Genomic DNA, 17,187 nt, shown 5'->3' with positions numbered 1-17,187 from the left:
GAGCTGAATCCAGAAAAGATTCTGTTTGCCTTTCTGTCCTACAATCGTCCTCTCAAATGCTCTTAAGTGTGAGGGCTGTACACTTGGTGTGTGTGTAAACCCTTGAAACAGTGACCATTTTGTTGAAATGAAATTTCTTTCTTCCGGCATGATACAAAGTGTTTAAATTTTGTGACTGATGTGTTAATAATATTTGCTGCAATATGTTCGGTGAGTATGCTTAGCATGTTAGTTCCTCTTCTAGGGTATTCTATCTTTTTTTGAAGGCTGGAAAATGTAATTTAGTGTGCCATTGGTAATAACATTAACCTATAATGAACTTTATATCTGTATATTCTGTATGCATGTAATATATAGGTAGACGAAACAATATCTATATATATAAATATAACTCCCAATATGGACACTCTGCAGTGTTTGGTAAGCTTTTGGTTTTTAACATAGACAAGACATATGACTGAAAACAAGCAGTTCTTCATCCATGTTCTTTTTCTTCACATTCTTTGTGCTTCAAGTGTGGTCATTTGACCTGTAGGTTTTTTTTTTTTTAAAGCGCTTTTGATCCTCAGCTGTTCAGCTTCCTCAAATGGAATCCCAAGCAGCTGCTGGCCACCAAGAAGCCTGAAACAAAAATTCCATCCACCTCTGTATGTGTGTTTATACATGTGTGTATATATATCAAAATATATATGCATATATGTGTACATATGCGTATACCTATATCTATCCCATCAATCAGTGTTTATGTATATGTATGTCTATAAAAAATTGCATTTGTACATACAAAATCTATGCCTTAGGCCCATGTAACTGACACAGGAAGCCATAATTTTAGGGTTGTTAGAGAGAGGAACTTAAAAATTAATCCATATCGTCAATTATACCCCTAATCAGTGCTTCAAGATTTGAAAGCGTTTAGCCATGTGTGAGAGATACAGACACTAGATAAAGGAAGGGTGTTTTATTATTTTTCTCTTATAAAGTGCACCTGACTGTAAAGGATAATTCACAATTTGTTCTAGCTAGTGTGAGCTAGTTATTTGTTCAACAAATACAGTTCTTTCATATGTGTGATTTCAAAAGTTCAGTAATCTCTATCTTACTGCCTTCATTTAAAGCCAAATAATTTTGCCTATATATGTCAGGAAGAAGAGAGATTCTATATTTTTGGTACAGTATGTATAGAAAAGCTATCGTTATTGATGCAATACTGTGTCATTCCTTGTATAGGTGGGTGCTAAAGAACCATCCCACAATATAGAGATATTACAGATAAATCTGGACTGGAATAGATGTGCTACAAAAAAATATAAGGGAGTTGTTATGGTCTTTTAGGCATTGAATTTTGAGTTTACTATGGTTAAAAGACTACTTTGAACACCTGTCATCTTCTCTGTCCAGCCTTCTTGTTTAGTCATTCTGTCAAAACCATTAATTTGATCCTTAAAGTTATTTTCAAAGTGCTGAGTTGTAGGAAGCTTTGGAAATTTTGGGCAAATGCTTAACATTTTGGCACAGACTCAGATCATTTATAGGAGAATTAAAATAAGAGTTAGATGGTAAACTTTTACTATGAGTATTATGATTCCTAGCATACAGCCTGAAATTCCATGATCAGCAGCTGCCTAACCTTTTTCTTTTTTAAGGTTTGCATGTTTCACCTAAAAAATTGTGAGGTGTTCAATCACGTCTCACAGCACCCAACAAAGGGAATCTGAACTCACATGAGTGTGTTGTAACCAACAAGCCATGCTCATGTTTTCATAGATGTTAGTCTCTCTGGCCCAACGAAAATTTAATTTTCTCCATCAAAATGGAACACTTCAACACAAACAGTTTGGTAAGCCCGTCTATTTCAGGTCCCTTCACACTGGCTTGCTTAGTTACTAGTGATTCCCTAAGATAATAGTTAATAAGGTGGCTGTACCTCCTTCTTATATGTACGCTATATATGCGTTTGAGAGAGAATTCACAATGGATGTGAATATACTCATACTGCCCATGTGTGTTTGTATTTATAAATATATATATTCCTTTCTGCATTTTTTGAAAAAGGACTGCCAGGAGGACGTTGAACAGGACAACACACTGCAGCTAGAGGTACGTCATTTTAATGGAAGAGCTGTAAAGGAGAAGAAGAAAAACTAAAGGCATCCTGTTTTCTATCGACATGTTCTCCTGAGTATTCTAGCTGTTCCCTGTTTAGGACTTACTGTGGGTCCTCTTTATCTCTCTGAATACACTAAAGAAAAGCTTTTGTTACCTAAGTTGACCTTCAGGGTTGGTTTTTTTTTAATGTTTCCTCTCACACCTATCTCACATTATCAAAACTAATTTCTTTTAATCAGTTTACTTTTGATTTATACTGGAATAAACAGGAGGAGATTGAAGCTTCTTAAATCTGTTCTTTTTCTTGAAGAATCAGCTTACATTAACTGAGAGATGAGGAAAACAAATACCTCAGTTATTATATGATGTATTGACTAGACTCCAGTTAGCATATTATGAACTGGTACTAACTCCTATCTCATATTGATTTGGGTAATCCAATCTAGAACATGTTTGTCTATATTTTAATGAAAAGATAGGCAAATGGTTGTTTTTCCCAATGATATAAGTTCTGTAAACTGGGCTGAATATTGATACAAACATAGACTTTGCATTTTGTGGATGGCTTCAAGGAAGAGATGGGTCTGTCTGGGCAAAAGAAGGAAATAGGTGCAGAACTGAAGTCAGAAAGGACAGAAGATGTGGAAGCTGAAGATGATTTCTTGCTGCTTCATCATTCATATTGGTGTGCTGAGGAAAAAATAAAAGGACAGCTATTTACTCTTTACTGTCAATATGTAACTTTTTTAGATCTGTTACTGCTCTACAAAGGTGTCTTGTATCCATTGTTCTTTTAGAAGAGGTTCACTTTTGGACAGTCAAGTCAGTTTCTCCTAGAGCTACAAAAGTCCTCATTTTGTGTCCTCTCAAAACTTTTGGAGTACAATTACAACCAAGGTTAGAATATATGTCTGTGTTTCATGATAGTGATGAATGATGGATTTGGAATAATTTTCAGTGTTAATTAGAGATAAATATGATTCATATAAGCTTCTACTAACATAATACATGGTTTGGTTGCAATCCTGCTAGAAAGGAAATACCCAAAGGAGAAAGCACACTGTATTTTGAGTGAGTTTATGATTTTTGAATGGGTTTATAATTTCTTAAATATAATGTGATATTTCTTTTAATAACATTAAGACAAAGTCTAAAATAGTGCATCATATGAAGACTCAGATTATCTTTGAATATACATATATCTGTATTTGAGCTAACTACATTTGTTATGTTGAAGGCTGGGCATTACCACCCAGACAGTCACTTGAAGAGGGTATTTTTCTCCCTACTGAAACATCAAGTTACAGATAGGATTATATATCTTCATTCTCTCTCCCTTGGTCTAATACAAATTCATATTTGCATTATTTTATTTAACATTTTGGCTGCTTCCATTGCAGTTCTGTCACATGTTTTTTCATTATGTTTAGCTCAATTTATATGTAATGGTCAGCTTGGTCTTTTACTTTTTTTGATCATTAAATTATACAAAAAATTATCTGTTCTGTAGTTTGCATGTTTTTATTGCGATAGAAATCTATAAACAATTTTTTTCTGCAGTTTATAATTTCATGAACATTTGTACTACATGCTAACTGAGGTTTTTTAAGTACATGATTTTCAATTTATGGACTCATTAGTCTATTATGTCCATGACTATACAAATCAACATTTTAAACCAGTTTTTTAAGTAAAGACTCAAATCTTTCCAAGTGTACTGACTGCAAAAAAATTCAAAACAACCCCTCCTCTATTTTATTGCTAAATCAAGTAAGATCAAGAACAAAGACATTGCGATTTAATCACTTATTTTAAAGAGATTTACTAGAAAACTCTGGAATTAATGAAGTAGGGTAAATTTCTTTGCATATTAATTCATTTTGTCAAGGCACCTTGACAAATGTGCTTTGACAGGGGGCCCTGGGCAGGGTGGGGGGAGCCCCAGGGGGCTGACAGGGAGCCCTGGGCAGAGACAAGCAGGGCTTATGCTACTTTGGGGCCCTGGACAAAAGCATGGATTGACATATTAAGAAATAGTAGTATATTCATGTCATTTTTCAACAGTTTTTTTGATTATGTATTTAATTATATCATTGTATTGACCTCACAGTTTTGCTTCTGTCGTGTTTGTTTAGATGAGGTTGCAGTAATAACGTATTTTTAGAAAAGATCTGGAAAATTCTGCGTTTGTTGTATCATTTTGCCTCTTTTTAGCTGAAGCTTGCCTTCCCTTTCTCCTAAATTAGTTAATGAAAAGATTAGTGATTTGGTCAGTAAGAGTAGGATTTCATTAATAATTAGAGCAAGTATGGACATGCCTTGTAGCTATGACTGTATGAATGTGTATGAATTTAATGTAGCTGTTGTAAAATGAGAATGGCATTTTCTCTGCATTGCTGATTTTGAAGCAAAATCCTAGCTGAGGTCCTGTTCAGTCAGCATTATTTACCGCTTTGGCAACAAAAATATACAAGGAAGTCTAGACACGGTCTTTTCTGAGTTTTTAGGTTTTTCTTACCCATAACAGAAAACCTTCCATTTCTGTTATTACATTAAAACATACAGACTTGGCACGCTCATCAAAGCTGTTAAGCAGGAATTGTCTTTGACAGATTATACTAAGGAAAGATTTGACATGAGAACAAAGTCTTGAACTGAGAGAACAGTTATAAATTAAATGAGCTGAAGACTCGTGGCCAGAGAGTGAATGTGAGGCCACTCTGAAAGAGTCAGAGATCCAGAAAGCCAGGGCTCTGTATAATGCTTTTCAGGATCTCAGAAAACAGATGTCTCCACATTCCTGTGAGGAGGAGTGATGTCTCTGCTCAAATGCCACAACAGAATGGCAGGTGGGATAAATGGATCTTGTTGTAAAATGGTAAGTAGTCAGAGGGATGGCATTTAATGGAAGGGCTACAAAAGATGTGCTAATTACCAGTTTTTACAACAAAAGGGATATATTTTTTGTCCTTCTTAATTTTGCCTTTCCTAAGAATCCAACTGTTTGCTGTGCATATGGGCGATTGAAATCAAAGCCACCAGTTCTGTTCTAAAGGGATTAATAACTACCTTAGAAAAACTAATGGTCTCGGGCTTTTAGAATATTGTTGTCAGCAGGCTTAATTTGAAGATTTGTCTTTGTCTATATCCTGATGCCCCTGACATGTAAAGTCACATCATATTTGTCTGTAGCTGTCATTTCTAGGGATTTAAAGTCCAGTAATTCTAGCATTTCCACATTAATTACCAGACTTCTCTTTAGTTTATAATATATTTTGTACTAGTTTCCCAATGAATACCTGCAGGAAAAAAGCTAAAAAGATGTTTAGGATATAGAAAAGTTGATATGCTGAATAACTAAAGAATATTGATTAACAATCTTTCCTGCAACTATATTAGATCTTGGGTCTTTCTTTAAAAGCAAGCCTACAAATCAGCTTAAATACAGATGTATCTTCTGTTACAGTCCAGTGTAATTTGAATGTTCTTAAACCTTCAATTTTTTATAGGTAGGATTTTTTGCATTTAAAACCATAGTATTTTAAGGATATATAATCGTTCTAATTTTCTCTATATGAATGCATATAGTTCTTTAAAGACATGTATGTTAATGATATAATAGCCCAATAGGGTGTATTTTGAACAGGAGATCAGAATGCAGAAACCAGTTAAGTGGAAAGTGAAAACAGATTTGCTGTCTTCCTTCTATTTGCTCATATCAAATAAATTTTAAAAGATTAATAGTCATGTAGCTGCTCAAAAGTTGTTTAAAAGTAGCAGGACATGCTAAGAAAACAAGGAATATCCAAAAGCATAGGGGCTACATGTATTACAGTAGGTTTCGTCTGGCTGGGTAAAAGTGTAGTTCACCTCTGCATTTGAACTTGTCATCTATACTCTCTCCACAGTCAGTAAAGAGGAGTAAAGAGGTATATTTAGACACACAAAAGTCTATGGGGCTGGATGGGATCCATCCAAGGGTACTGAAGGAGCTGGCAAAAGTGCTCACTGAGCCAGTTCCAATCATTTATCAGCAGTCCTGGCTAAACCTCGGAGAGGTTCCAGCTGACTGGAGGTCAGCCAATGTGACACCCATCTACAAGCAGGGCTGGAAGGAGGATTGGGGAATCTACAGGCCTCTCAGTCTCACAGATTTTTCATTTCTAGAACTCATTCCATTTGAGCTTTTCAAAGAACACCACGAGCTTTGAGCAAGATCCAAGGAGGAAGCTTAAAAGTTTGGACAGAAAATATAAAAAAATGACACACCTGGCCCTAACAAAGTGACTCAAGGAAATTTAGTCGAACATCTAATCACCACAGATAAAGAGAATTCGGTCCTCAGACAGGTAGCATCTAAAAAGCCAGATCATGAGTAGGAAGCCACTACTGTTGATAGGGAACATTAAATCTAAAGGTGTGTTTGCTGTTCTGGCCACCTCTGAGGCACCAGAAGAAAGAAAAGATCTGTAAAGGAGCAAATAAACACAAATCCAACTCTCACTTTCCTGATTAGACACTCAATTAAACAAGGAGACTTGTGTTTTCAGTTCTCTGTTGCCAAGTTTTGCTTTCTTTGTTTTCTGACTGGAACAAAAAAGTGGAAAATTCTGTGTGAGTTTAGGACACAGAGTCCTACCAGACAACTGACCTGCCACTGCCAACGATCCTTTCCCAGTCCTGTTGGCCTTGTGTTCTTGCCTGATGGTTTACCACATTGACATCTGATTCCTTCCAGATACTTTGTATGCAGGTAAAAGGATTCTCCTGGGAAATAAACCATGTGTATTTCAATATCCTGAGACTGCTTGCAGTCTAGGATCTAGACGTGCTTTTTTCCCAATGCTTCTCTGCCCTCCATCACAATCTTCTGTATTCTCACTTGTTCTGCATTATAAGCAGAAATGCAGAAATGTTTTTCGGTGTTTTTCTTTAAAATCAAAATAATCTAAGTGACCTGGTTTACGTTGTGGCCTCATAAGCAATTGTATTAGGGATGACAAATAAAGCATTAGCATGAGAATGAATGCTAAAATAGGGAGGGGGGAGGGGCTTACTTAGCTAACTTCTCTACCAGAGAGAATATATTGTGTAACTGCAACCTTTGTTACAGTAAATTAATATTTACTGAGCCAAGAATTTGAAATATTTGGCTAATAATTGAATTGATTACCTGTCTAAAATAATTAGCTGTGAAAGATATAGAAGGATTATTGTACAAGATATATAGTGCCTAGAATACTAGAATTCCGTACCAGATGTGTTTTTGACACTACGGGGTCTATTTTGACTGGTCTAATGCATCGTTTATGGTCAATCAATTTAATGCAACATGTAAATGGGAAGTGTCTTGTTGGGTTTGATTACCCATTTCAGTTCTATAATAATGGCTATTAGCAGAACTTTATGTGTGTATTTATTACTTTACAATGCAAAGCTCTAAAGCAAGAGTAGACCATGCAAACTCCTTGAAGTGAATGATTTATTCAGTATGTTTAACCTTGTTAAAATTTATGAAATATCCCTATAAATTTTCTCATGATAGATTGGATCTTTTTTTGCCATGAATATAGTTTAAAACACCATCAACAATTTCCAACAGAAGCAATGAACAATTTTCAATAGATAAGAAAATACTGTGTAATAATTATTACACCTCCACTGGATAGCTAAAACATTTGGAATACAGAGAGAAATTATTAAGAGTTCAAGATTACTGATGCCAGTGAAGCTGCAACACTTGATGTGGTTACTGTGCTATTGATACGATTATTCCATTAGAGTTCTCACAAATAATGTCAACAAAACACACACACACGCACAAACTCTTATACACACACATACATGTCTATATTCACATTGGTAGTCACAGAAAATTAAAAATGCCTTATAGACCCTAAGGAAGTAAATTCACTCTGGCTGTTTTCACCAATGTTGACAAACGTTCTCCTATATACTCATAAGATAAGATCTGCATAAGAAGATGAAACCCAGACTACTCCTTAAGAGCTGATTGCAAATGAGCAGTAAACTGCAGGGTTTCACTGAACCCCAGAAAATCCCATTTTCTAAAAATGATCATAAGGTCAGAGATTTCTCCAAGCACATATTTGCACAACAAATATGAAATAAACATGCCAGGATCCCACTAAGTTTTACATGTAGAACAGTTGCTCCATATAGATATGCAGTGTACTATTTCATGGTGTCCTGTGCATCGAGTATCATATGTGGCCCTATGTGCTTTACCTCTGTGAACTTACTTTTCTTTTGTGAGCATTTTTGTTAAAGTTCAAAGCTACTGATTTGGGGAAAAAACCATTGCTGACTAGGGTGGCTCACAGAGCCCTCGAAGTGTCTCTTCTTTAATGCTGTAGTTTACATACATGCTTTGCCTAGGCATAAATGGCAGTCCTAGTGTTTAATCGGCTGCCTCCTGTGTCCCTGTTACTGGTGCACCGAGGGAGAAATGACCTTAAATTTATTCCAAATTCACATCTGTTTCTCCAGTTGGATAGACTTTTAAGATTAAAATGCAATGGTGCAGCTGTTGGACTTTTGCACATGTTGCCTTCTCCTTTGAGAATCAAGAATTAATTTTCTCTTTTTACAGAACAAAGATACAAATAGTTTTCTTCAGGGGCTAGTCTGCATTAGGCTTTTCAGCACGTGCAGCCTGATGGAAAGGCAATTTGCAGAACACTTTTCTATCCCTGTGCAAGGTTCAGACATTGCTCCCTAGCTTAACTTGTGAAAGAGGGAAAACACCACAGAAGGTCGAAGCCGCAACCATCCTTTCCCATAATTGTGGGGTAGACCAGGTGCACTGGAGGGTAGAAGAGAAGAAAATAGTTTGCATACTCACCTGCACCTAAAGAACTGTGTATTTATGATGTAAACCTGAAGTTTATTTTGCAGATGATACTGTATTAAAATACTGTTGCAAACATTCATGGTCACACAGAAAAATGTGTTTATATGTGCCATTTTTTGTGGAAAGACCCCTTGTATATGTATCTGATCCTTTTAAGTTTTCTTCATTTTCAAATATGTGGTGACTTGTGTGTATGTGGGAGGCTCGAGGAGGCAATTTTCACAGTGAGTCACTGGAAAACTGAAAACATGAGGCAAAGTTAATTACAGTAATTTCTTCATTGAAGTGTTTTAAAGCAACAAAATAATATAAATGATGATTTCACCCTCTTTTAGCTTCCTGATAACGCACAGTAATACCTTTCTATGAAAATTTATTCTAATAGTGCACTTGGAGAGTGAAATACTTTACTGCCCTTAATACTGTTTTATAACATTCCTTTGTGTTTTAGTGTGTATGCCAGGACATTGTTGGAATTAGGAATGGATGATTTCAGCAGCTTGAGAGAACTAATGAAGATTAGTATAAGTAGTTCCATGAGACATGAAAAAAAGTGAGATTTTGGAGAGAAGACAGCAAATCAAGGTTAAATTTTGCATCCACAGAAGTATGCAAAGCATAGTCAGATTATCTAGCAAGGGCCGTAGAAACCTTTTTTTTTTTCTTTTTTTTTTCTGGGGGAAAGCTTCTTCATTACATTCCTGTGATTTGTTCTAGTTCTGCTGACACAGACTATTAAAAAGCTTGTTTATGTTTTAGAGACTTTTTTAAAGAGCACTTTGGGGCTTTATAGTGTTTGTAGAATGTTCTTCATAGTTAAAATTACATGCTGAGATGGCAGGCTGCTGAGCTAATATATTGTTACACTGATTAAATTGATTAAAAGCTTCATTTTTGACAGGCAAATTGTAGAGGTTGAGAACTCTTTATTGCACATTTCAGTAATTCAGCTCATGTCTTGTCCTATCTAATAATCACTTCTCTGCCTCCCTGTTTAGGAATCATCTCGGCAGCGGGTACACTTTCAAACAGCATATTAGCTTCACATCAGAATTACGAGTCACAGTGCATTGGCATTACAAAAGACTTATTCAAGGTAACGGCTTATTCAGTGAAACACTTGAAATATATTCCTTCCTTGCTGCCACCACCCCGCCCCCACCGCCCACCCCCACCCCCACCCCCCTTCCAGGTTTGATATACTGTGAACAAAGAAAGAGAACTTTGGTTTTTAGATTAGAAAATAAGAGACTGCTCTTACTGTAACTGGATTGACAGGAGAGGTCATACTTCAGAAGCATTTTATGTCCTACTCAGAGCAACATATGCTTACTTACAAATGTGTGACAGAGTGAAGCATAAAACCTTACAAGAAATCAGTGAAGATATAACAGGCAGATAAATAAGAGGATTCAGCAACTTATATCAGCTGCAGAAGTGATATTTTGCAATAAATGTGGTAATAAGGTAAGTTTTTAAAAATACCTCGGGAATTCTAAATTGCTTTGAATAATTGTAGATGCCTACAGACAAATCTGCAGGCTTCTGATGGCTGTGCAAAGTAAAAAGTGTTCACAGGGTGCCAATATGAGACACTGAAGGCTGTCCAGAAATGTGAGTTGTCTGATAGTACTATGCAGATACGGGTAGTCAGTGCCAGCCACAGACTGCAGTTCTGCACTGCACATTCCAGATTTTATACAAGCATTAAGCATATTTTGGTGTGAAAGCAGACTTGTTTAGCCAGAGGTCAGTGCTCAGCCCAGTGACTCTATTAAACGAATACACTACTTGCCTACCTTACAGCATGAAAGGTAAGAAGATGAAGTGTGCCCACCTTGTTCAGACTGAAGCTCCATCAGCTCAGTACCCTGAATTGCTGATTCTGCTCAATGAGCCATACAACACAGCTTCTGGCTATCAGAAGTTTAAAAACTTCTGAAGTGGTCGTGATGTTTCGGCCACCCTATTTGGATGCCACTGATTTTACTTTTTGAAACTATTTACAATAAGGCCATGCAGTATCCTGTGACAGTGAATTCAGTAACTGAATTATGTTCCTGTCATACGTTTAAACCTGTAATTTCATTGGGAGATCTGTTTTTCTTTTATTGTGAGGAATGATAATTAATCACTTCTTATTTTCTTCCTACTATCTATTCTGTGTAGGAAGTGCTTGGATGTCTCCATACCTTATGCTGGTAAAGCACCCCAGATACAGCAGTGTTTCCAAAACTGCTCTAAAACCTCTGGCAGCTGACAGAGAACTTCATGCAGGTGCAAGGCAGTTTATTGTCTTTTTGTTTAATTGTTTATTGTTGGTATCTTTCCCTCTGCAAACAGGAATCTAAAAGGGGAAGCCTACAGGAAAAATAAACAGCTTAGGTTTGGCTTGGAAAGAGGTAAGGAGAGTGTTGAAGGCATACAGGACTTTCAGCCACATAAAAATCTGTGGGACTGTGTCTCCCAGCAGCTAGAAATTGACATCCTTTGGTCTTAACATCTGTAAGTGCCTCTGGAAAGGAGAGGGAGGTGTATGTAGTACCTGACTTGGGAGGGCCTGCTGTGAAGCACAGGTCACTGGGATATGATGTGCTTGCCTGACACTAGTAGAAGAGACGCTCCCCGCAGAAATTAAAGGAAAGGAACTACAAAGCCTTTTGACTTTTTTTTTTTTTCTCCTTTTAAATTGTTTTCTAATGAGTAATAAAAAAATTACAAATACCTGTAAAATGAAGCTGGGAATCCTATATTATAAGTGTGCATTAGATCTGTTACACAGGTCATAAGGGATACCGTAACGAAAACAATCAGTTTAGATTTCATATAAGGCAGAACTGGGGATGTTTTGACTAGCAGCATTTTGACTAGTACGAACATGTTACCAGTCCCCAGAGATGTATCATGTAAAATCAGTCCTAAACAGTGCTGGGAATTACTTATCCAAAGTTACATTATTTTTCAACCCTGTCTCTAACCTGTACATGTGTGTGAACAAGCACATCAGATATATTTTATCCCATCTATAATAGACAGTTCCCACAAATTTGGAACTTTTTTAATCAGCCCAGCTCTCAGCCCAACAGTGAATTACATGGCTGTCTTTCCTGTATCCCTATGAAAGAACTCGTTTCTTATTCTGTAAAGCAAATAATAGATATTTTGGAATTACTTCATCCAACAGGTCTTCAGCAGGTCATTTTCTGGTAAGTCTGAGCCAGGGTACTGGTGTATCATCTCCTTATATATCTCTCTTTAGTGAAGGACATTTGGGTGTTTCTAATGGATAATCTGACCTGCTATACAGCCCTTGTCAGCAGCTAGGAAAACCCTTACAGCATTTATCTATAGTTAGAAATACAGCACCATATCAGCCTAAGAGAAAAACACAAGGTGCAAAGAAAATTTATGTCCAACAAGGCTAATTCTTCCTTCATCAGTCATTGAAGATTTTTCATTTAAAGAGGTAGAGACTTCACTCATTACACGTGCTGGATCATCCCGTACACTGAGGATTTGTAATCCCTATTGACTCTCCACCCTTCCCCTCCCATAATCCACAGATTTTCTTGACCAAGGGTCTCCTTGTGAATAAGACATGGTGTTTTAGCCAATATTAAAATTTCTACATATTGTGCTGTTACACACCTGTTAAAATAAATTTATTTCATTAAGAAGACTCAAAGGAGAGCCAGGGGAACTTTTAAGCAACAGTTATTAGAAATTCTGTTCTTCTGTAGTCAATTAACCCTTCTCTGCCTTTTTCCACGTGTTGTATTATCATCTGTCAGTCTACCTTCAAATGGGAAAGTTTACAGAAAATGCAGGCACTACAGAATCGGGGTCAGGTTTGCTGTTACAGTTTTCACTAGAAGTTTGGTACAGCAGTCAGTTTTAAGAGCAGAGGCTCATATTAAAACATAAAATTATTCCAGATTATGTGGTTTTTTTCAGTTTCACCCAATCCAACTTTTCTAAAATCAGAAATTCCACCATATTTGTTTTGCATATTCAGGCTGCATTCCTTTTGATTGCTGTGAGGATTCCCCACTGCCTAATTTTAGATGCCTAATTTGACTTTCCCTTGTTTTCTTCCAGATATGCAAGGCAGGAACATATCTGGAATAGTTTACCTATTTTCAGTGTCATGTGTATGGACACTGGTAAGAATGACCTTCGGATTTGAACCTATTAATCAGTTTCCTAAAGACAGGTGATGTAAATATCCCTTTCCACAAAGGACTGGCTTTCTAAAAAAGTGCACAGTTACTCTGGGACTCGGGGACCTACTGGGGATCTCAGTGGCATACAGTAATGTGTTTTGGACTTAGACCTGGGATAAGTGTATGTGAATTGGGTTGATTGCACTTTGCTTTCTGTTGCACCGATGTGTACCTCTAAAAATTTGAAATCTGGACTGAAATGAAAAGATTTCCATAATTCCTATCTGCTCATCTCATTCCTCACTATTTGAGCTCTTGCCATTTTTAACTGATGTTAGCCAAAGCAGAAGAAATACTGCTTTGTCTCAGGATCTTGATGATGGTTAATACTTACAGAATTATGAATATAATTTAACACGTGTATATCCAACTGGCTTGAGACACCTTGAGAAACATCCACAAATACTTTCTGCAGTCTTAACACTGTATCTACAAAGATATTATCTGGTTTTCATTAGCTTAACATATGACAGGTACAGAATTGACAAGGTGGTCAGGACACAAGGTAGAATTATATTTTTATGTGGGTGAAGTGTATCCCTACACAGATCAGGAACTTCATGACAGTGAATGCAATGGTGATATTTCATCAGCAAGTCACGATAACTGGCTAAAACATCTTAAAAAAAATTTCAGAATGCATATGGTCATGATTTGCACTGATCAGATGGGTAGCAAGAGCTGCTATAAGGACAACCATATGCAGAAGACTGCAAGATGCAAAATAGCATGTAAACTGGAACAATCATGACTGCAAGCCTAACTTAAATTTCAAGAAAAGGAAAACCAAAAAGAAGCTTTACTGTTTTTTCTAATATGAAGGCAACTGTTCACACAAGAGAATAACAAGTGTTTTCTAAGATTAACTTAAGGATAAAACTGATGTATGATGCTAAACAAAAATCTTTGTGACTTGGAAGTTATTCTTCAGTGACTGAGAACAGCTTAGATTTCTTGGAACAGTGTTAGAACAAACTTGAGGTTTTTTTCATGATACAGGCCAAAAATCAGAATTGCTTGATCTCATACATGTCAAAGTTTATATCAGAATGCATAAGGGTAAACTACAACAGCAAAAATAAATGAACAGTTAGTGAACAAAAATCTTGTCTAAAACTATCATGGCAAAGATATGGAAAGACATGCCATATATTATTGTTTCTTGTATTCCTGACCTGATACTTTGTTTCAGCAGGCATAATTACTCTAACCAGATTTAGCTGTATCTCTGAAGGAAATGCTAACTTCACAAGAGATCATAAGCACTATTGAAGGGTTGAGAACTGACAAAAGGCTGGGTATGAATGATTTATATAAATAATATTGTATACTGAGATGTTATATGTGTGAGTGCATATGCATGTACATGCACTTACATGTTTGTGTGGTTCAGAAATCTTGTACAGGAAATGGAGTACAGATATATGTCCTAATCCAACTTCTCTGAATATCTTTAAATTTACAGAATTTATTACTTCGAATGCAGCATTGGAAAGAATATTGTATAAACAGACTCATGCAGATTGCAGAAACCTGCTAAATAACAGTTCTGTTAGACTAAGCTTTAAATTCAAATAAATTCAATTATGGTTTTTTTCTTTCTATTGTTATCATTTTGCTTATTTACTTGCAGTTAACAAAATGTGCTGCAGTGAAAAAATATCTTTATGGCACTAATAATTAAGAATAGTTGTTTGAAGCAACTATACATGTGCTGGGTTATAGGAATTAATGTTAAAGAGTATTGAAAAATATTAACTTTGATATCATCTTCAATAAGAAGCTGAAGGTTATGGTAATTGAAGTATATAGTTGATGGAAGCAAAAATGGACACTTATGATACACAATTTTGAACCATACTAAAGGAATGTGTTTTTTTACCTGTAAGGTGCCATTTTATTTAGAATTTTGCCATTTATTATTTTAGTTTCTAATTTGCATTCAAGAAAACATGGTCACACAGCTTCTGGTGAATTCTGAGGTGGAAGCTGACTATCATTTTCTGAAGAGAGTGGTGCACTCTGCTGAGTCATCACAACATGATCTTGATGGGTAAAACACTTCATAACAGTTACCCTGTAGTTGTGTATAGCATCTGTGTATGACAGAGAGAAGATGCAAAGAAGCAGGAACCAGACAGCACCTTTCTGATTTACCTATAAAGAGTGATTATGGTGGAGATGTTTTGGAGCCAGTCTCTATAAGAGACCAGGAATGGGATTTAAGCTTCTTGAAGCATGGCAGATATTTGGAATAAACTTTCTAGATCATGTCTTGGGGAAAAAAAACCTTGGGGTAGGAATTTCCCAATATATAAAAGTCTGGTGACTGAGAATAAGAAAAGACTTAAATTAATTGGGTTTTTTCTCAGATCTTGAAGAGAGAAAGGCCATGTCTTTTCTGCAAAATGTGAGAGGCCATGAACTATTCTCTGGCTATGAGGCTAAGTGACAAGCAATGATTCACACCAGCACACCTAAAATCTCTCCCATATATGTGGTAGAAACATTTGAGTTGTCTATCCAGAACAAACCCTGAGTGCACAGGCATTGTCTTGGACATGGTTAGTTGCCAGAGAAGCCAGAAATGTGCCAGAAAGCTAATCCAAAGGCAAGGTAAGACGTGGTGTGTTACAATTCTTCTAGAGTAAGTTGTATGGCTTGTTGCTGTCTAGCTTCAAAGAAATAAAACCTAGGCAGATATTACTCATGAGAAAAATTTCTCACTTTATATCATTTATTCCTTCTTTAAATGAGGAACAAATCTGTTAAATCTGAAAAACATTCTACTTTGGTTTTGTCCTAGCCTGATTCTGCAAGCAGAGCATAGTGACAAAAGAAGTGAATCCAGACTCGCAGTAGGTTCAGATTTCCTTCTTTCTTTGCTAAGTTTATGACATTTTTCATTTTAGTAGCTTACCCTTATGCATTATATCATAATTCATTCTTAAAAATCCCTTCCAGCTAAACATCAAAGGGTGCTTCAGGCTAAAGAATGTGTTTAATGTTGTTGTCCTGGTTTCAGCTGGGACAGAGTTAATTTTCTTGTTAGCAGCTGGTGCAGTGCTGTGTCTTGGATTTGGTGTGAGAACAATGTTATAGCACGCTGATGGTTTTAGTTGTTGCCGGGTGATGTTTATACGAAGTCAAGGACTTTTCAGTTTCTCGGGCCCTGCCAGAAAGAAGGCTGGAGGGGCACGGGGAATTGGGAGGGGACACAGCCAGGACAGGTGACCCGAACTAGCCGGAGGGATATTGCATACCGTGGGACATCATGCTGAGTATTTAAAATGTTGAGGTTTGCCAGGGCCTGCCAGTCATCGCTCGAGGACTGTCTGGGCATCAGTCAGTGGGTGGTGAGCAGTTGTACTGTGCATCACTTCTTTGCTCCCTCTGGAATTCCTTTGGCATTCATTCCTCTCCCCTTCTCCCTCCTTTTCATGATAACTTATTGTTGTTATTATTGCTCTTTCATTTTTATTTAATTTCAATTATTATATTGTTCTTATCTCAACCCTTGAGTTTTACATTCCTTTCTGATTCTCCTTCCCACCCAGGTGAGGGGTGAGGGGGAGTGAAAGAGCGGCTGTGTGGGGCTTGGTTACTAGCCAGGGTTAAACCACTACAATCATGTTTAGATCCAATTGCAGTTACTGGGAAGCTCAAAAATAATCTTCTGCTTTGTTTTGTGGACTGATCTCTTGTCTGTATTGACAATGGATTATTGATTCACAGCCTCAAGACAAACTGTGATGTTGTACCCTACTATGGAGGAGTAGTTGTTGGCTAGTTCCTGCAGCAGCAGAATGGCGTTCAATGGGTGGGACCTGAGGCAAGGACTGTGATACAGCATAAGGTAGATAATTTTGCGTGGGACTGGAGAAGACTGAACTCAAGAGACATTTGTGTTTCTACATCAAGACAATAATTAGTAATTGTCTACAAGAAAAAGACAAAACTGCAATTGCAATTGTTATGATG

Source organism: Falco peregrinus, chromosome 4 (assembly GCF_023634155.1).
Source record: "Falco peregrinus isolate bFalPer1 chromosome 4, bFalPer1.pri, whole genome shotgun sequence".
NCBI classification, from domain to species: domain Eukaryota; kingdom Metazoa; phylum Chordata; class Aves; order Falconiformes; family Falconidae; genus Falco; species Falco peregrinus.
Note: the sequence above shows the minus strand (reverse complement) of the source record.